We start from the raw sequence: 21,167 nt of genomic DNA, 5'->3' as shown, positions 1-21,167 counted from the left end.
ATTGTCATCGTCAAATTCAATGGCCAAAACCACAGTAACACCCTGTCTCCTTTAACTTCTTTTCTTGCTTTTAGATACTCTTCAATTTATTTATACACATTACATGCTCTTGAACTAATATATGAAAATCAGGAAATATTTTGAAAATCTTACAACAATTTGGGCACCAGAGTGACCAGTGCCAGGATCCTGTCTCTTTTCGGATTACATTCTTGTTTTTGAATAAACTTGAATATATTCATACTTATAACATTCCGTTGAACTTACCTAGGAAAAATATTACAGAAATTTTTTTGAAAGACTTCAATATATTTATACTCAATACACTTTGAGGAACTAATCTATGTCAAATATTGCAGGAAGTTTTGCAACTTTCACCCCTATTTTGTCTGTTTTTTACAAAACAAATCGTGCGAGTTATGACTCAGTGGCGAAAACGGCTTTTCCGGAATAAGCGACTCTACAGCTAACTCATAATGTAATATATTAATTAAATATATTTTTTACTATAACCCAAACGGGATTCGACCCCTACACACTCACGGCAACATCACCTAGCTGCTAGGCCTCACACAAAATTCAGCTTTGGTAAACTTCCCCTTTAAGCAGGGGTTTTGATCGATAAAGATTGTGATATCATATCGCACCATAAAAAGTTCTTCCCGTGCGACTTTTTTCAGTGTATGTACATTTTCTCATTGTGTTCATTGAGATAAGGCAGATTTGTCGGGCTTGGTGTACCGTTAATATCTGGCTAGCGAAAGCGTCGTTTAGTTTGTGAATTGAAGCCTGCCTACACTAATATTCTCTCTATATTTATGCGCATGCTGCATAATTTGATGCAGAAAAGACAGAACTACTGTAGGAAAAATGGCAAACAAGTTAAAATTCGTTTGTCACATCATGATCTGTTAATGAGTTGTTGGGTAAGGACGATAATCGTCTGTGTTGGTGATAAGAAGACATAATTAATGTTGGTTACTAGGCTGGAAACTTCTTAGATATGACCTGTTTCTTTTGTTCATAAGCATACACTAACACTTTGCACTGTTGCACTGTAATAATGTCCGTAGTTATTTGTCATAATTCTTTGATAAATGAATGCACTGTTCGCTAGCCCTTGTGATTTTACACGAAAGGAACCTTCATCGGATACGAAGAGGGCAAACCTCTGATACTTTCCCAATGTATAATATAGTGGCCCTGGGCTGCTTAGTCTGAGTGTTTGAAACACTATATTCATGCATCATCGACGTTTTATTCTTAGTTAGGACTTCTTTCAAGTAAAAAATTGTCCCGGCTGAACATATTAATACCAGACACGTATATTATCTTACCACGACCTTTTGAGTGGTACCTTTCTTATGGGTCCACACCTGTGATCTATTATCGTATTAACTTTCAATCACACACAGGTGCAAGATTAGATGTTACCTTTTTCAATGGAAAAGCAACACCAAGTTTTAGTGGCAATATTTTCATCGCAGGATTCTCAGCTGGTGATGCCCTATCAACTGTAGGTACAAGTTTCACCTTCGAAAGAATCTTAGATACAGGTACAGGATCAAACCTTCCTGTTCAGCGGTATGAAACTTTATGGGGCTATTCAAGAAGACTTCACTTACATGATGGTGCTGACAGACCGGGTGTATATTATTGTTATGCCAATGCCAACACTGGAGAGACTGAGATACTGCAGACGGTTTTGGTTGCTGAAGAAGGTAAATTTTCATTAGGGGACGACTGCATTAACTTGCATGTTACCTGAAACCCGAGTCCTTGCCTGATCAACTCGGGTGACAAACAGAAGACTTTTAATCCCCAAGGTATATGTTTATCTAATCCAGCTGGTGCTATTGTCGTTCCATTGTAGGAAAGGCAGGTCTGTGAAATTGATCCTCTAGTGAAATAGGGTATTCCTAAGTTAATGGAGCATTCCCCTAATGTGACTTTTTCCATGGTTTCGTTATTCCTGCTACTCATCATGCTGACCGAAATCTGTTATCCCCTTCTTTACTTAATTTTATGTTTTTAATAAGTATGAACCATTTCAGGAAACAAACATAGTCAAGTATTTATGTTCTTTTCAGTGTAATGTTTTTTGTTTTTTGTTTTTTGTTTTCTTTTAAATTGTTTGTTTTTCTTCAAATTAACAAATGCTTCCTTGTTTTTCTCTAATGGAAACTACCTGGAATTTACTATCAGTTATTGACTGCAGTATGTAGTGCCTACATGCCAACTCAGTTGCGTTTTCAAATATATATGTATTGTCAGTCATAGGAGCCTAGCAAAAACACATAAATACTTAAAATAAACAGACAAAATTCCCATTCTTAAATGAAAACTCATATTACTTTGCTATGCCCGGAGGGGAGAGAAACAGTAACAGGTCTGCAAACGTAAGTAGCGGTAAACAGTCACAATTTTTGTTATCGTAGGCCGGCGAACAAGACTGAGGCCGTTGTAAACAAAACAAGTCATCGTTGATGACACAGTCCCCACTTGTTAATGGCTACTTTGGTTACAGGTCCTCAGATAGGATAGAGTCCTCTTCTTTAGGTCTGTGATAAAAATACTTTTGAATAAATTCGCTTGATACATGTCTGAGTTGTAGTTCAGGACATGAAAAAATGAAAAAATCGCAATAAAATGGCCACCTGGCGGCCATATTGGATCATTTTACAAAACAAATCAATGTGCATATCTATGACATAAATCAATGTCCTTGTACCAACTTTGAATAAAATTGGTTGAAACATGCCTGAGTTATGGCTCTGTACATGAAAAAAATCGTAATAAAATGGCCGCCAGGCGGCCATATTGGATTGTATCACCAAAAAAAATTGACGTACATATGTATGACATAGGTCGATGTCCTTGTAGCAAGTTTGAATAAAATCGGTTGAGATATGTCTGAGTTATGGCTCTGTACATGAAAAAAATCGAAACAAAATGGCCGTACGGCAGCCATATTGGATTGTATCACAAAAAATTGGCTTGCATTTCTATTTCATTGGTCAATGTCCTTGTACCAACTTTGAATAAAATCGGTTGAAACATGCCTGAGTAATGTCTCTGTACATGAAAAATCGTAATAAAATGGCCACCTGGCAGCCATATTGGATCATATCACAAACAAATCAACGTGCATCTGTATGACAAAGGAAGTAATCCTTGTACCAAGTTTTAATGGAATCGCTCCAGGCATCTCTGAGATATCTGCGTGAACGGACGCACGGACGGACGGACAGACGCACGCATGCACGGACATGACCAAACCTTTAAGTCCCCATGGACTAACAACCACACGGGGTATACACTTAAGTATTCAAAAAGCACAAACAGCAGAGATTTTCCGTGTTTCTATTTTAAACAGCTACCCTAATTGCAATACCAGCAAAATGACGATCATTGATGTGTGGGGTGATATCGTAATAAAAATAATATTTATTTTTATATACGGTAAATGTTTGATTACTATGTTTGTCGGTATATATCACAAACATCACAGTTATGGATGGAAAAATTTTTTATTTTTGTTCATAAATTCTGTTCTATTTCCGTTATGTAAACCCTTTTGCTCATATTTGTAGTTATCAATATACAAACATATCACTCCAATGTAAAATTAGACCCGAAAACTGTATTTTCCAGAATTTGACCGCGCCCTTTACGACGTCTTTGTTTACTTATCCACGTCTACAGACCCCTATCATCTCCAAATAATATTAATGAAGGCTACCTGAATGGAACATTTCTTCCTACCCTAAACATCGCCCTCTATTTCTTTCCTTACCAGACTTTTAACTTTGGAGTTTCTGTGCATATATATTTGTTCACTTTGTATCTGTCAACCCGTTCTTCCCGTCTGTTCTGTCTATCCAATCGTGATATCATCCTTTAAAATTCTTACCATGAGTGTGCCATTCTACCTGCCTGCATTTAGTTGCTACTGTTACTAAGCCGTGGAATGTTTTTCCATTTTATCTGTCTTACTCTTACAATAATGTATATCTGTATTTCCCTTGCACTGTATCAACAATTAAACGTTTAAGCTAATGTTGCAGGAACGTTTTAATGTGATTCTTTGTACAGCTGAAATAAAACCGGAAATCCAAACAAAGACAGTAAGCCGGGGAGATGATGTAACACTGACCATGACGACGTCAATATCAGAAACCTCATTAAAATGGAAACATAACGGGATACAGAAATCAGAATGGAATGGTCAGAGTAGCATTACGATATCATTTGCAAAGACCAGTGATGCAGGAATTTATGAATGTTACAGCAGTGAAACACAACGAAGTGACGGGAAAAGTGGATTTATGAGACTCATCGTGAGAGGTGAACTATCAATACTTACAGCGTTATAAGACATGGCCGATTACCTTTTATCCTTTATTAATTATTGCGTAGCACACAAGATGTCCTCCTGGTACACACGTTCATTACAATGCTTGCTACACGCTACAACAGGTTGGTACCTTGTCACAAGTGCAAGGCTTTATGGCAAGCTCGGGCAAGGTTTAAATAGCAAAGATGATTCTGGTTACTGATTCAACAAGGTTGAATCAGTAAAGATGGTTGACAGAATTGGCCGCATGTGTTTCCATGGACACTGTTATTTCAAGTGTTATGTAGGTCATTTCCCCCACACTCATCATGACCTGAGTTCAATTAGTCTAGAACATTCTCAAGGTCACTACCCCTCAGTGACCTCACAACCTTGAATTCAATTAGTCATGTTTGGAATGTTCTGGAAAGTTGATTAGTTGTGTAAGGGAGATAATTTTAGAACAGTAATTAGCATGTCAATAAAAGTTCTAGATTGTTCTTATATGCTTATGTAAACACATGAGTATAAATACTGGGACAGCAGGCTTGCAGTCAGACTTTTGGGATCGTGTCTCTTGTGTGTTACTAAACTCCAGCAGTAGTCATTCTCAAGACTTTTCAAGACCTTCACTGTCAACGCTGGATTTATACTGTGGTCTTTGTGCAGCTTCAAGCCTGCAAGCCAAAGGACTGTTCATTCATCCAACTGACTGTTACAACTCTGAGACTGGAGCTTTGCCGTCCCAGCTGAGATAAGTAGTCTGTACACTTTTAAAGCTTGTACTCTGTCCCTAACTTAGCAATTAGTTTTGTTTTCGTAATAAATTTTGTTTAAACGGAAACTGCTGAGTTCACCCTTTTGTTCGTTTTCTCTGCACGTAACAAAATTGGGGGCTCGTCCGGGAGACGAATATTTTGAGCCGTTTGACAACATTTTGCCAGCCTTTTTCAAAAACTACTGTATACTGTGAACTCAGCGAAATTTAATCATGGCGGAATTCAAACCAGAGGAAATGGATGACCTTGATCAGGACACATTTGATTCCCTCAGAAAAGACGACCTCATTACACTGGCCAATTTCCTTAAAGTAGAAGTCAAAAGATCTATGCACAAGAGGGAAATACAGTACCATATTGCCAAACATCTAGTTGATTTAGGCCAATTTGAGGAATCCACCCTGAAAGATTATGAGCCCGAGTCTACCTCTGAACTCAGAAAATTAGAATTAGAAATGCAGACAAATTTGGAGATCAAGAAACTAGAATTACAAATGGAAAAAGAGAGACAGGCATTAGAAAAAGAAAAAATACAAATGCAATTAGAAATGGAAGAAAGACAGAGAGAGAAAGATAGGCAGAAAGATTAGAAATGAAACGTTTGGAGCTTGGACAGTCAGGAAAATTCTTCCTTCAGACAAGTTTGACATCACTAAGCATTTCAGGTTAGTTCCCCCTTTCCAAGAAAAGGATGTTGATAAATATTTCCTTCATTTTGAGAAAATTGCTCAGAGTCTGAGTTGGCCTAAGGAGTCCTGGTCTATGCTTTTGCAGAGTGCTTTGGTGGGTAAAGCCAGAGAAATTTACATTCAGTTGTCAGTAGAGCAGGCTTCAAATTATGATTCTGTGAAGGAATTAATTCTCAAGGGCTATGAGTTGGTGCCTGAAGCTTATCGTCAGAAATTTAGGGATTGTGAGAAGGTGAAGGATCAAACTTATGTTGAATTTGCTCGAACAAAAGAACAACTGTTTGATCGTTGGTGTTCTTCGAAAAGGTCAGTCAGAATTATGACAAATTACGACAGCTTGTTTTGATTGAAGAATTTAAGAGGTGCATTCGGAGTGACATCAAGACGTTTATCAATGAACAAAAGGCAGATACATTGGAGGTTGCTGCACGTTTGGCCGATGATTATTCATTGACCCACAAATCTTCATTTCTCAGCAAACCATCCCAGTCCTTTTCATACAGAAACAATGCAGGTAAATTTAACTCGTCCTTTTCATCCAAGAATTTTTCAAAGGACAGTAGAAAATCAAATGACAACAGTTCACAGAGTTCAAGTAACACTTCCACATCATCAATCCCAAGTCTCAATCTCCTTCTGACAAACAGTTTCGGTACACTTTCTTGTAATTATTGTAAGAAAGACGGCCATTTAATGTCAGATTGTTTCAAATTGAAAAGAAAACGTGAAGGTCAAAGTGGTCAAAGTGGATCTAAGCCAACCGGCTTTATTTCTTCATCAACTCAATTAGAGTCTAATAATGTGTGCAACACATTTTCTGAGGTTAAACCCCTCTCATCCCCAATTAATGAGGTCAAGGTCAATTCTTCTCAAGATAGCATTATGGGTATTTTCGAGCCATTTATTCATAATGGTTTTATATCACTTTCTAGTGATTTCTCTTCCGCTACCCCTGTCAAAATTTTAAGAGATACCGGGGCTTCCCAGTCTCTTTTGTTGGCAGATACCCTGCCGTTTTCTGAAAAGTCATTTTCAGGTTCTAAAGTTCTTATTAAGGGGGTAGATTGTAATGACTACATTCCTGTTCCTCTCCATAATGTCTATTTGTCTTCGGACTTTGTTTCTGGACCTGTGGCTTTAGGTATTAGGCCTTTTTTGCCTTTTGAAGGGATTCACCTTCTTCTTGGAAACGACCTTGCTGGGGACAAGGTCATTACTAATCCACTTGTGACTGATAATCCTAGTTTAGATCAAGATCCAGAGCCAATTGAACAAGAGATACCCGATTTATTTCCTTCATGTGCCATTACTCGAGCCATGTCAAAGAAAACTTCCGAGAATCAAATACTCTCAAAAATAATGTCACAGATGTTGACTTAAATGACACCTTTCTCAGTCAGGTGTTTGACACGGATCATTCCGTTATCCCTCGTGGATTTGAAACTTCCAGAAAAACTTCTGCTGACCAAGTCAGACATTTTCTAGATCAAATCTCATTGCAGAACAACACAAAGACCCAGATATTTTGTCTTTGTTTGACAGGGTAGATGATGAAGGTAAAACTTCAGATAGCTCTGTTTCCTATTATACAAAATCTGGTATTCTCATGCGTAATGGAGACCTCCAGATGTTTTGGTTGATGACGATTGGGCTATAAAACATCAAATTGTGGTTCCAAAGCCCTACCGTGCTGAAATATTGCGCCTGGCCCATGAACCCCCTGGGCTGGTCACTTAGGAGTCAGGAAAACTTATCATAAAATTCTCAGTCACTTTTATTGGCCTAATCTCAGGCAGGATGTAGCACATTTCTGTAAAACTTGTCACACATGTCAAATGGTAGGAAAGCCAAATCAGACCATTCCAAAGGCCCCTTTACAGCCAATTCCTGCATTTCAAGAACCATTTAGTAGGATACTAATAGACTGTGTTGGGCCCCTACCAAAAACAAGATCAGGAAATGAGTACATGCTGACAATAATGTGTACATCAACTCGGTTCCCCGAAGCCATACCACTGAGAAACATAAAGACAAAGACTATAGTGAGAGCTTTAGTCAAATTTTTCACTTTATTTGGCCTCCCTAAATGTGTCCAGTCCGATCAAGGCTCCAACTTTATGTCTGGAATTTTTCAACAAGTAATGGATCAGCTAGGCATTAAACAGTATAGGTCATCCGCCTATCATCCAGAAAGTCAGGGTGCTCTTGAGCGATTTCATCAAACTTTGAAAAACATGATTAGGACCTACTGTTTCGATACAGAGAAGCAGTGGGATGAAGGAATTCATTTTCTGCTCTTTGCTATTAGAGAGTCAATTCAAGAGTCTCTTGGTTTTAGCCCATTTGAGCTTGTATTTGGACATACAGTCCGTGGCCCACTTAAGCTCGTTAAAGAGAAATTCCTATCAGACGATGATGATTGTCTGAATATTTTGCAATATGTGTCAGATTTTCGTACAAAACTCTCTAAAGCATGTGAATTAGCCAGAGAAAATCTTGAGTCATCTCAGCAGTCAATGAAAACCAAATATGATAAAGCACCTCGAAACGGAAGTTTGAACCAGGTCAAAAAGTTCTTGTTCTACTTCCGATTCCTGGCAAACCACTCCATGCTCGTTACTTTGGGCCATACCTAATTGATAAGAAATTGAGTGATTTAAATTACATCATAATAACACCTGACAGGCGAAAACAAAAACAGCTATGTCACATAAATATGCTTAAGCCATATTTGGATAGGGATAATCCTACTATAACTCAGCCTGTCAGTGCAGTCAGTTCAAACCATTATGAAGATAGTGATACTGAAACTGACTTGAGTGATAATACCCTAAACTCAAAGCTGGGCTCGGTCAAGCTTCAGAACTCAGAAATCCTGGAGAAGCTGGAGTCTACAAAGTTGGCACACCTCCAGCCAGAACAACAACAACAGGTAAAGAACTGCTCCATGAATATAAACACCTGTTTCAAGATGTTCCAACGAGGACAAACGTCATCTATCACGACGTTGATGTTGGGGACAGTAAGCCTGTAAAACAACATCCATACAGACTGAATCCAACAAAAGCGAAATATCTCCAGGAAGAAGTCAAATACCTGCTGGACAATGACTTTATTGAACCCAGTAAAAGTAACTGGAGTTCGCCGTGCATACTTGTTCCCAATCAGATCACAGTTATCGTATGTGCACGGACTTTAGGAAGGCCAACACTTTAACAAAGACAGACACTTTCCCAATCCCGAGGATTGATGACTGCATCGACCGAGTGGGAAAAGCCAAGTATGTGACAAAATTTGACCTACTGAAGGGATTTTGGCAAGTCCCTCTGACGGATCGTGCTCGTGAAATATCCGCCTTTGTTACACCAGACGGATTGTTCCAGTACAAGGTGATGCCATTCGGAATGAAGAACTCTCCGGCAACGTTCCAACGGATGATCAACGACGTCATATCCGGGCTAGACGGGTGTGCAGCCTACGTTGACGACGTCGTCCTGTATAGTGACACCTGGGAGGAACACATCAAGCTCATGCGGAAGTTCTTTGAGAGACTGAGCAAAGCAATGTTGACTGTCAACCTTGCCAAATCTGAGTTTGGTTGGGCAAGGGTAACTTACCTCGGACATACTGTAGGACAGGGTGAGGTAAAACCTGTTGATGCCAAAATCAGTGCCATTTCAAGTTTTCCCATACCAACTGCAAACGACAACTGATGCGCTTTCTCGGTATGGCTGGTTACTACAGAAAATTCTGTCCAAATTTCTCCACAATTACTGAGCCTTTGACTAACTTACTTAAAAAGAAAGTAAAGTTTGTTTGGTCAGAGCAATGCCAACAGGCATTTGATACACTTAAAGCCATACTGCAAAGTGCTCCAGTGTTGTCTGCACCAGATTTCACTTTGCCATTCAAATTAGCTGTGGATGCTAGTGATACGGCTGCTGGTGCTGTTTTATTGCAAGAGGATAGTCATGGTATAGATCATCCTGTTTGCTATTTTTCACGCAAATTTAACAAATCCCAGAGAAACTACTCTACGATTGAAAAGAGTGTTTATCTTTGATATTAGCTTTACAGCATTTTGAAGTTTATGTTACTTCTTCAAATCAGCCAATAGTGGTTTATATTGATCACAACCCTCTTGTTTTTCTGCAGAAATTCAAAGGCAAAAATCAGAGATTGCTAAGATGGAGTTTAATGTTACAGGAGTTTAATCTTGATATTAGACATATCAAAGGCAGAGACAATTTAATTGCAGACTGTCTCTCTCGTATTTAGAGTTTATTGTTGTTCACTTTCAAGAAGTTTTACTTTAGAGTAAAACAAAATTTGAGTACTTAAATCTTTTTCAAGATTACATTTGTAAAAGAAAGATTTTTCTTTGAAAAATTTTCTTTTTTTGAAGAGGGGGTGTGTTATGTAGGTCATTTCCCCACACTCATCATGACCTGAGTTCAATTAGTCTAGAACATTCTCAAGGTCACTACCCTCAGTGACCTCACAACCTTGAATTCAATTAGTCATGTTTGGAATGTTCTGGAAAGTTGATTAGTTGTGTAAGGGAGATAATTTTAGAACAGTAATTAGCATGTCAATAAAAGTTCTAGATTGTTCTTATATGCTTATGTAAACACATGAGTATAAATACTGGGACAGCAGGCTTGCAGTCAGACTTTTGGGATCGTGTCTCTTGTGTGTTACTAAACTCCAGCAGTAGTCATTCTCAAGACTTTTCAAGACCTTCACTGTCAACGCTGGATTTATACTGTGGTCTTGTGCAGCTTCAAGCCTGCAAGCCAAAGGACTGTTCATTCATCCAACTGACTGTTACAACTCTGAGACTGGAGCTTTGCCGTCCCAGCTGAGATAAGTAGTCTGTACACTTTTAAAGCTTGTACTCTGTCCCTAACTTAGCAATTAGTTTTGTTTTCGTAATAAATTTGGTTTAAACGGAAACTGCTGAGTTCACCCTTTTGTTCGTTTTCTCTGCACGTAACACAAGGTAGTAAATATTCTAGCGGTGTAATTCGATCACCTTGGCGGTACAGCAATTTCGGTTGTATACTTTGCTCAACTACACCAAAAGTTCAACGCTTAATAAGTTGTGTAATGCCTTCGTATTGCTCTATCTGGTGTGAGAATCATAATTAACTTCATTGATGAACTTCATGCACCTAAGTATATATGATGAGCAAACATCTGATTGACGCACAATCACGAAAAAATAGATAATTGGAGTGTAAATTAATTTTGTACTGAACTAGGTTGTCCTAATGGAAAGTGGGGTTTACCGGACTGTCTGTTCTCCTGTTCAACATGTTACAATGGAGGGATGTGTAATTCAGACACTGGGGAATGCATCTGTCCACCCGGATTTCAGGGAAGCAATTGTGAAACCGGTAAGTAAACAGAGATTCCAAAACATTATAGAGACAGAATGTGCGGTTCGATATTGCCTCGAATCCTGTTTAACATATGAATGGCATTACAATCAATGTAATGATGTTTTTGAACTTTAGGTTGTGGTAAAAATAGATGGGGTATGACTTGTGACAGAAGATGTTCAAGTGTCAATTCTGATGCATGTCGTTCATCAATGTACTGTATAGCTGATCCCTATGGATGTTCATGCAGTGCATCATATGGAGGACTGGACTGTGCAACAAGTAAGTAATCGTCGTGCCAGCGGCTAACTGACTACGCATGCAGCGGTTAAATAAACCATGCGAGTAACGGAAAGTGTACCCGACTAACTTCAAAGGCGCCGCAATATTATTTTAGTGCTTGTAAACAAACAAATATGAAACCTTCGAGGTATTACCTTTTAAATCCGATTCATAAAATGTATCGCTGCCGTAAGCCGGCAATTTTTTTCATCACCTCATTATCTATACATAAAAATCGTTACCATAGCGCCTTTAAAATAGAAAGAGAGAGAAAACTGCCGTACAGAAGAGCGAGGACTCACGCAAGAGTGCTGGAATTGATTAACATTTAGAAAAGCATCCTCTCTGTCAATAACATACTAGATGCAAATTGGCAGGTTTTGAGACAAAGAATTTCAGCTGTCTAAAGCTTACAGTACTTGACTTATGGGCGGTACAGTTGCTATGGTAAAACTAATTAAGGAATAATACAGCCCTTATAAAACACGGATGGTTGTTATCATGATAACTGCAAAGTGTTATGTATAAAAATTGGACATTTATGTCCAACTTTTTGACAAATTAAACAGAAAGTCTTAACCTATCAGGGTATGATAACTTCAAGCACTAGAGAACTCTGCTGTGCTCATGTGCGCATCAAATTCAATGGGGGTCAAATAAACTGGCTGTTTGAATTTATTGTTTACTCAATGCGTAGTGGTAACTACTAAAGTATGTATCTTCGAAGAAGTTTTCTAATTTATACTTTCTTATCATGAATCAATACAGTATTATTGACCGTGTAAGCGTCGATTGTGCATCCTTTGACGGAAATACAAATTCTAATACCTCTGGCGCGACACCAATCGCTGAGCCCTATATGATATTAGAATGCGTGAAAGATTAGTAGAGTCTAACAGCACCAAGGATCTGGGATCATATTTCTCACACGAGTTGGGAATATTTTGTCTCAAACGAAGCGTAGGCGAGTGCGAGACACAATATCCCTAACAGTTTCTCAGATACCGCAAAATGTGCGAAATTTTCACTAGAAACATTTAATTATATCATGAATACGTCGTGGCCATATATTGTTTAGCATCACTTAATATTGTCCCTTATTTTTCTCAGGCCACACACTACAAGTGTTCAAGTATTCACTGCCAAGACCTTAACTTGTGCTCCTGACGAGATATACGTCAGGCGTTATGGTTCAAAGTGGCCTATGTTTACTTTTATTTGGAAAATTGACCTTTTTTGTGAGTCTGTCACCAAAATGTACAACAATATCAAAAACCTTGACAATGCTCGGCTGTTGTCGTCGATTGCACGGTATCAGCTTAATATTCAGTTCTGATCCGTGTGCTACTGATTGCGCTATCGGATATTATATCACACCAGTATATTGATGGCACAAAACAGCGATCTGCTTGGTCGAGACGCGAAAGAACAGTGGTATATTGGCAATAGATCACGGCTAGCATACGCGCGAACTCTCAGCTTGAGCAAAGTTCCGTTTTTGACGTTCCCCGCCTGAATTTCAATATACTGTTATGATATAATAGCAATAAATCACTCCGAGCGACGGTATAACACTCGATTCTGACCAGTTCACTTCATATATGCACTCGCTATCGCTCATGCACATGTGTCAAAATCTCGTGGTATACCATCACTGGGTGTGCTTTATTGCTTAAATATTTCGCAAGTAGAGCGAAAGGCGTTTATTATCCAATAAGAGTCTGTCTATATACCACTTTTGAGTGTGTGATCGATTTCCCATGATTCATAATGCGGTTTTTTAAAGAATTGCTGTAATCTCTATTCATTCATCGATTCATTGGCAGACTGCCCAAGTGGTATGTATGGTTCTGGATGTACACAGACATGTCACTGTATCAGTGGTTGTGATATAGCTACAGGTGAATGTAACAGTGGTAGTAATACTTGTGAGCAGGGATGGAGTGGATCAAAATGTCACAGTGAGTACTGATCTAACTTCAATATATCCTAGTGAAAAGTCCGGCCCTGGATGCACACAGACATGTCATAGTGTCAATGGTTGTAACAGAGCTACAGGTGAATTTAACATTGGTGCATGGTTATACGCTTGCAAGGATAGAGTTGATCACAATGTGACAGTGAAGACTATGACGCTTAGGGATGGGCCATTAAATCATACAAGGGGTGGTCAGAAAAAGAGAAAAAATCAGAACAAAGTGTTTGGAAAAAATCTTCCAAAATTAAAAATTAATAAAATCAGAATGCAAATGTGTGAAAAAATCAGCAAATTCTTTAAAATCTTGAATTTGTTGAGATTTTACCAGCAGGAAGCAGCTATATGTATTGCATATACCCTATAAACTGGAAGTTGCGATCATCTCATCCTTTCGTGAATTTTGTCTCTCTGATTAGTTGAAAATGTTAAAATTATAAAGTCGGTTTTCTATTCGTTTCCTTCATACATAATTTTGAATGTAGCAGGGAAACCAGTTAAACCACTGAAACTATAGCATGGTTGTCAAGACAGAAATTTTTTTTGCTTTTTAAGTCCTAGGCAACCATCAAACACTTTATAGTAATTTTGTGAACAGATCAAGCATATCCGTATGTGAAAAGGAAATTTCTCACTTTAAAACAATCAATTATATCAACCATTTGACCATTTTACTGATATTACGAGTCACTTGGGGTTGTGTAACAGTGCTCAAATTCAGTCGTATTCACAATTCCAACCAACGGAAACCAACTCGCCCGATACAAACTCGCCCCATACCAAATCCAACTTGACTGACACCAACTAGCCCGGAACAAATTTTTAATGTTTACGAGTGAATCGTCCTGACAAATCATCGACTCCAAATAACATCTGACCACAGTCTCCATGTGGTCTGGTAGACGCAATATTCACGACGAAAGATAGGGCCGTACTCTGCTGGATGGCAGTATGGTCCGCAGTCATTGAAGAACAGTTGCTTTGTGTGTGTCATTTGATTAAGTTGTATAATTGTAGACATGCTGTTAGTTTTTTAAGTGTTACCAGAATATTAGGCCCGAAAGGGTATGCTCAATGTGTCCCTTAATGACTAATTCTTTCCGGTGCTCTGAAATCGTTGCTTATTCAGGACACATACATCAAACTGGAATTTTCATTTCAGTTCCTAATTCATGCGATGATGGAGTTTATGGAGAGCTGTGTGAGTACAAGTGTCACTGCAAAGACAACGCAGCTTGTGATAAGATAACTGGTGCGTGTTCAAACGGAGAGTGTGCCCAGGCTGGATGGATGTAAATATTACTGACTGCCAACAAGGTGTGTGCCTTTTACGGATGAAAAGGTTGTCGTCATGGTTTATTCAGCATTTAAAATTAATCACCCCATACTTGTACGATGCCGTATTAGTCCAGTCAAATAGGATTAGGACCCACCACAAATTGCAACAGAATTTTTTTCTTCAGAATGCATTTTAGAGAGGTACCAAGAACAACATATTAAAAGTTTACTCGAATCCACGTTGGGGAAATATGCCTAATTTGCATAAATCAAATATGGCGGCCAACTTATCCGACAAATAACATAATTGGCCATATATTATATGTTAAACAAGCTATTTCAGTGATTTCAAAGTCTGACACTAGTAATTTGGCTCGGGGAATTATTTTGGAGATATAACGTTTCATATAGGCACATCATTATTTGCATAAATCCAATATGGCGGCAAACATTCCTACAAAAAACATTTTCAATCATATACCACGTATCAAACAAGCTATTTCAATGAATTTAAAGTTAAAGTGTATTTCTTGGGCATTGCAAAGCGATTTTGGGGGTATGACTTTTAACATAGGCACTCTGATAATTTGCATAAATCCAATATGGTGGCCAACATTCCTATAAATTACTTTTGCGGCCATATACCATGCATTAAATAAGCTGTTTCAAAGAATTTTAAAGTTTTAATATTTTCTTGGGTATCAATAAACACTTTTAGTGGTTCACTTTTCACAAAGGCTCTTTGATAATTTGCATAAATTAAAGATGGCTGCCATATTAATGCCCCATTGTTTAATAGCTTCTAATATCAATGAGGGTTTATTATAGTTTTTAGAACTAGGAATCTATCATGATGAAACTGTTAGGTCCTTGGACATTTATTTTTAAAATTTTGATTTTCTGTATATGACGACTGTTAACGATTGTTATTAGTCTTCTGAATTATATATTCTCTTTTTGAATATAACATTGTGTTCATCTGTGTACGGCATTTTTGTAATTTGTATGGTGTTTAACACTGTACAGTGTCAAAACATGTAATCTGTAATGTTTATTGTTAAAAAAGACGTGTTCAAAATCTTTAGTTTTTAATTTAGACTGAACCCCCTTCTTATGGATGGGTCTTCTTTGGTACATCCCCCTAGATAATAGGCAATAAGTCATCACACATAACAGCAAAAATACAATAAACACAACAAAGTTAAAAAAACGAAAAAATGATATGACCAAAATAAAAAATGCCATAATACACACAAATTAAGACTTAGCACTATTGTAAAACAATGTCAGATTCATAAGAACTTTATGAACACACAAACTAACAAAAACTGAATACTGCATGCTTTAGCATACGCTTACAATTAATCCAAACACATAAGCCAACTATTACACAATACAAACAAGTACATCTTGAGTCACTTTTCCAAGTGTCATTTTTCCAGATGTACATGTTTGTATCGTGTAACAGTTGCTGATGAGTTGTTTGAATTAATTTTTAGCTTTTGCTAAGCATGCAGTTTCGAATTTTTGTGAGTTTGTTTGTCGATCAAGTTTTTAAGGGTCTGACATTGTTTGCAACAGCGCGAAGTTATAATTTGTCTGTATTGCGGCATTTGTTTTTTTGGTCACATTATTTTTCTTGTTTCTGCGTTTTTATTATCTTAGTTGTGTTTATTGTATTGTTGCTTTTATATTGATGACTTCTTGCCTATCATCAATGGGAATTTACAAAAGATGCACTCGTCAATATTAAATGAGGGGGTTCAGTCCCAATTAAAAACTAAAGATTTTGTACACGACTGTTTTAAAACATTAAAATGAATCCGATGTTATATTCAGAAAGAGATTATTATTAGACAACTAACAATCATTAACGGTTGTCATATATAGAAAAGTCACAAAATAATCAAAATGGCATGACTTCTTACATCAACATATACGTAATTTAATCCGTTCGGAAGTCATATATGTAAGTCCACCAAATTTGTTTTATCATTCTTTCAAAATACAATATATTTATGAAGTATCTTAACAAATTCAGGTATCACAGACACCTATTAAAATAAACTTTTATTCTGAAATTGATCGTTATTATAAGTAAATTTATAGTATATTTTCAATATTTTTTAAAAATAAATGTTCAAGGACTTAAGTTGGAGTTGCACGTTGCCAAGTTTTTTCAAAGGAATATTTCTCATCTAAGATGACAAGGAAACCCGTAGAAACTATTTTGTGAAATGTAATATTTCACTTGAAACAAGAGTATATGTAGACATAAAATGACAATTTTATTTTTCATTATGTATCCTCATTCTAAAATGGCATGGGCTGAAAGACTGACACTCGAAAAATTGCTTAAATCATGATTAGCAAAAAAAAATGCCTTTCATTCAAAACAAATTAGCTGTTGTATAGCATTTAAAAAACATAATGTGAAAATTGCAGAAAATTTTATCCAGCTAGACTGGAGTTCAAATTCTTTGGAAATCTTGAAATTAGGATACAAGCAGGAAATCGGGTGATTTGCATACATTTGTATACATTAACACTTCTACATCATGAACTAAGACTGCTTGCCAAGCTACAAGGTGTACTTAACCAATTTTTAATCTTGGGTTAACAAATTAATCAAAATTGAATGAATATTTGCAAAAAATTATTTTGAGTAAAATACGCTGTGTTGGGTGCAGTGCCCTCTTAACAGTTTCTACTTGATATTCCTAGTGCTAAAAACTCTACCAGAACCTTATTTATATTAGAAGCTATTTGGACATTGATTTGGCAGTCATATTTAATTTATGAAAATTATCAAAGTGTCTTTTAAAAACATTGAACCGCAAAAGGTGTTTCTTCATGCTCAAGAAATATATTTAAACTTCAAAATGGCTGAAATAGATTGTTCAATACATGATATATGACAGAAAATGTCTTTTGTACATATATTGGCCGCCCTATTGAATTTATGCAATTAAAAAATGCTAACGCATATCATTGCAACTCAAAAATCATTTGTCCATGCAAAAGAAATATACTTTTAACTTTGAAATCACGGAAATAGCTTGTTTAAGCCTTTGACTGCTGTAATTTTTTACACCAAAATTTTAAAGCAATATTTTACCAATTTCTGTGAACTTTTCTGTACGGTTTTTTCATATTTTGGACCAAATGGATATCATTTTTCATCAGCTACAGTTTTTTATCAGACTTTTGGCAAAATCAGAAAAACTGACTGTGGTACATTTCATAAAGTTGACAAAAATAGACTTCGGCGCTCAAAGGGTTAATATGTGGTATATGACAGAAAATGCCTTTTGAAGGTATATTGGCCACCATATTGGATTTATGCAAATTAACCTAGTACCTATGCAAATCCTTGCATCTCGAAAATTGTTCGTCAATGCCAAAGAAATATACTTTTAACTTAAAATCACTGAAATAGCTTGTTTAATACATGGTATATGACCGAAATGTCTTTTATAGGAAAAATGGCCGCCATATTGGAATTCCGGAAATTAATGATGTGCCTATATGAAACGTTATATCTCCAAAATAATTCCCGAGCCAAATGACAAATGTCAGACTTTGATATCACTGAAATAGCTTGTTTAACATGTGATATATGGCCAATTATGTTATTATGTCGGATGGCTGGCTGCCATATTTGATTTATGCAAATTAGGCATATTTCCCCAAGGTGGATTCGAGTAAACTTTTAATATGTTGTTCTAGGTACCTCTCTAAAATGCATTCTGAAGAAAAAAATTCTGTTGCAATTTGTGGTGGGTTAGGTGCCAAAATCTCGTAGATTGACTGGACTAAATCGAAGTCAAAGGTCTTTGATATCAAAATAAACGAAACAATTTGTGATGAGCTTAAACTTCCCCTCAATAACCGATGAGTTCATTAATGCATTATTGTTCGTAGGGTGAGCCTATTTTTTCGTTGACCTGAAGATATTCTAGATTGATATATTGTAAATCTTACCGTAGAGAGAATGTGCGTTACTCGATGAAAGTTTATCTTGACAGATGGAAGTCCTACTATTCCATCACTGTATAACATCAAAGTCAATCCTGGTGAACAAACATCTATCATCTGTACGATTATCGGGAACCCAGTCGCATCCCCTGATGATGTGACACTAGTTGATCAGTCTGGATCCCCTGTTATGCGTACAAGTCATTCTTACACTGGGAGGTACCTTTCCATTACCAACTTTGGTAGTTTAATTGTTGATAATGGGCGGTCATATACTTGTATAGTTGGTACCCGGTCACAAGTTCTGACAGCGTTAATGTATATGGTAAGCAGCACACAACAATATTATGAACTAACTTAGTTTGTAATTGAAAGAAACAATACATACAAACAAACAAACAATAAATGTAAAAACAGTACAACATCGCACTTCGGTAGTATTTGCCACTCAGCCGTCTTTCGATGAACAAAATGTGCGTATACAAGTTAATAAGCGACTTGCATGGTCCAGGGATGTTCTTCTGTACATGTAGCTTTGCTTATTTGTGAAGTAACATTACATGATCCTTCAAAGACAAAATTAGCTTTCGTAATGAATGTAAGAAGGAGATAAAAATCGTTTTTTCGCATCGATTATGTTGCTGTGATGCAGGCGAAATTGTTCACATGGGCCTACCTTAAAGTTTGTTTTGATAATATTTTCGGTCAAAAATGTAGCATGTTTTGAATATTCTGAATCTTATGACATTTACAATTTATTTATTTATTTTTTATTTTTTTATTCATTTACTTATTTTTATTTACATGCGTGCATATTTTAGCTGTCTACGCCATCATCTTACTCATTGAATTTTAACACATTTTACTCATCAATCGAGAATTGGGAGTGTAAACAGGCTGAATTAATCACAGGAAGCTACTTCTGCTGGCGAACGTCAGGGGAAAAGAAACAGAAACGCAGTGTAGTACAGAATGTTACTATCGGTAAACAATTAACACGATTGGAACTAATTTGGGAAAATTGGATAAGAGTAATTATTAGAAAAATTTAAAGAAATCGAAATTTATACAGCCGAAATTTTACAAACTGATAGAATAGTGTAAAATTTGAAATATTGTTCTCATCGAACAAAACTACGAAAACACAACGATTATTTCATACCTCTTTCATCGGATTCATTTTCATGAAAACAGTCCATTTGTGTGTAAATTTACTAAAGAAATGAGACAAAATGCTTGAAATATCTCTAATTGACGACTTTTGAGTCAGGGAACTTTTGAAATACCCTGACTTTTTCGTGAATTTAAGGCTTCATAAACATTAAATTGAGTCAGGACACATTTTAAATGACCCTGACTGACTTAACTGTAAATCAATCAAAAAGCGTCATTTTGGTCAAGGAAAAGTGACAAACTGAGATTATTGCTAGTGTTTCAGTAATGAAGAAACTACAGACAAACTCACATATTTTCATTCAAATGTGAATATTGTTCATAAGGTTTGAACAATATTGCATTAGATACTATCAAGCACTGATTCTTACTCAAAACATTTCAACAGCTTCGTAAATTTTGAATAAAATTTTAAAGATGGTAAGCAAATATGGTGTAATATTAGACAAATTTCTATAATTCTTGAGAAATTTTGCCAATCCAATTATCCCAATTTAGTTCCAATCGTGTTAATTTGGAATCATGGGAAAGGGTGATGAATTAAAGTGTTGCACTCCCCTCCCCAATTCTCTTAACCAGCCTCCTCGCCGACTCTTCACAATCGCAATTTCAGTGCATCTTGAATAATAATATTTCATTTCTTTTCACTTTGCGAATATATCAGTCCTACCTAGTTTTTCGCCAAGCAATATCCCGCAAATTACACTACAGGCAGCTCAAGTGACTGTCTCCTGGGAGAAATGGTTGGAAGGTGACGACCTTGGAGAAGGACCTGCTGAGGCTTACAAAGTTTACTACAAGAAGACGACAGATACTGATTGGACTGAACATCAGAATTTCCCAGTGGTTGATCCAGATCAGACAAGTTATACTACAAACATCATCGACTTACACTGGTCTACTAGTTATGATTTCACAGTGACTGTCAAAAGACCAGGACCAAGGGGAGAAGGTAGCAAGACAACCGTTACAACAGCGATTACATTGTGTGATGGTAAGAATATGTTTCCTGCGTAATACACAAAGCTAACAATCAGAGGAAACTTCAAGCAATGTTTATTTACTGTTAAAACTTTAGCCCTTCTCAGTTTTAAATACGACACTATCTAGGCATTCATGTGTTTTGAAAGTAGATGAGAAAATTTTCCTCAGCTATATATTTGTCACTATGTATTTGTCACTATATCGTCACAAACTTGCGTCGAAATTAATCGTGAGTGATACATCCATCATTCTTTCTAATGAGAGTGGTTTCCTATACTCCTGTATCAAGCGTCAAGATTATGAAATGCT

At 36.8% G+C, this 21,167-nt stretch overlaps 1 protein-coding gene across 1 annotated transcript in view; it reads left to right on the top strand.

Annotated features, from left to right (window-relative positions):
• LOC139138717 (receptor-type tyrosine-protein phosphatase mu-like) overlaps nucleotides 1-21,167 on the top strand; it is a 40,998-nt gene that overhangs the window by 4,014 nt on the left and 15,817 nt on the right. The window contains exons 2-8 of the mRNA XM_070707225.1: nucleotides 1,416-1,721; nucleotides 4,096-4,347; nucleotides 11,069-11,470; nucleotides 13,297-13,431; nucleotides 14,608-14,762; nucleotides 18,752-19,026; nucleotides 20,539-20,868. The gene's annotated coding sequence lies outside the window, so the exon portion shown is untranslated. The remainder of the gene's footprint in view (nucleotides 1-1,415; nucleotides 1,722-4,095; nucleotides 4,348-11,068; nucleotides 11,471-13,296; nucleotides 13,432-14,607; nucleotides 14,763-18,751; nucleotides 19,027-20,538; nucleotides 20,869-21,167) is intronic.

The sequence above is a fragment of the Ptychodera flava genome, chromosome 8 (genome assembly GCF_041260155.1).
Source record: "Ptychodera flava strain L36383 chromosome 8, AS_Pfla_20210202, whole genome shotgun sequence".
Classification (NCBI taxonomy): domain Eukaryota; kingdom Metazoa; phylum Hemichordata; class Enteropneusta; family Ptychoderidae; genus Ptychodera; species Ptychodera flava.
Note: the sequence above shows the minus strand (reverse complement) of the source record. Positions and strands in the feature narration are given on the sequence as shown.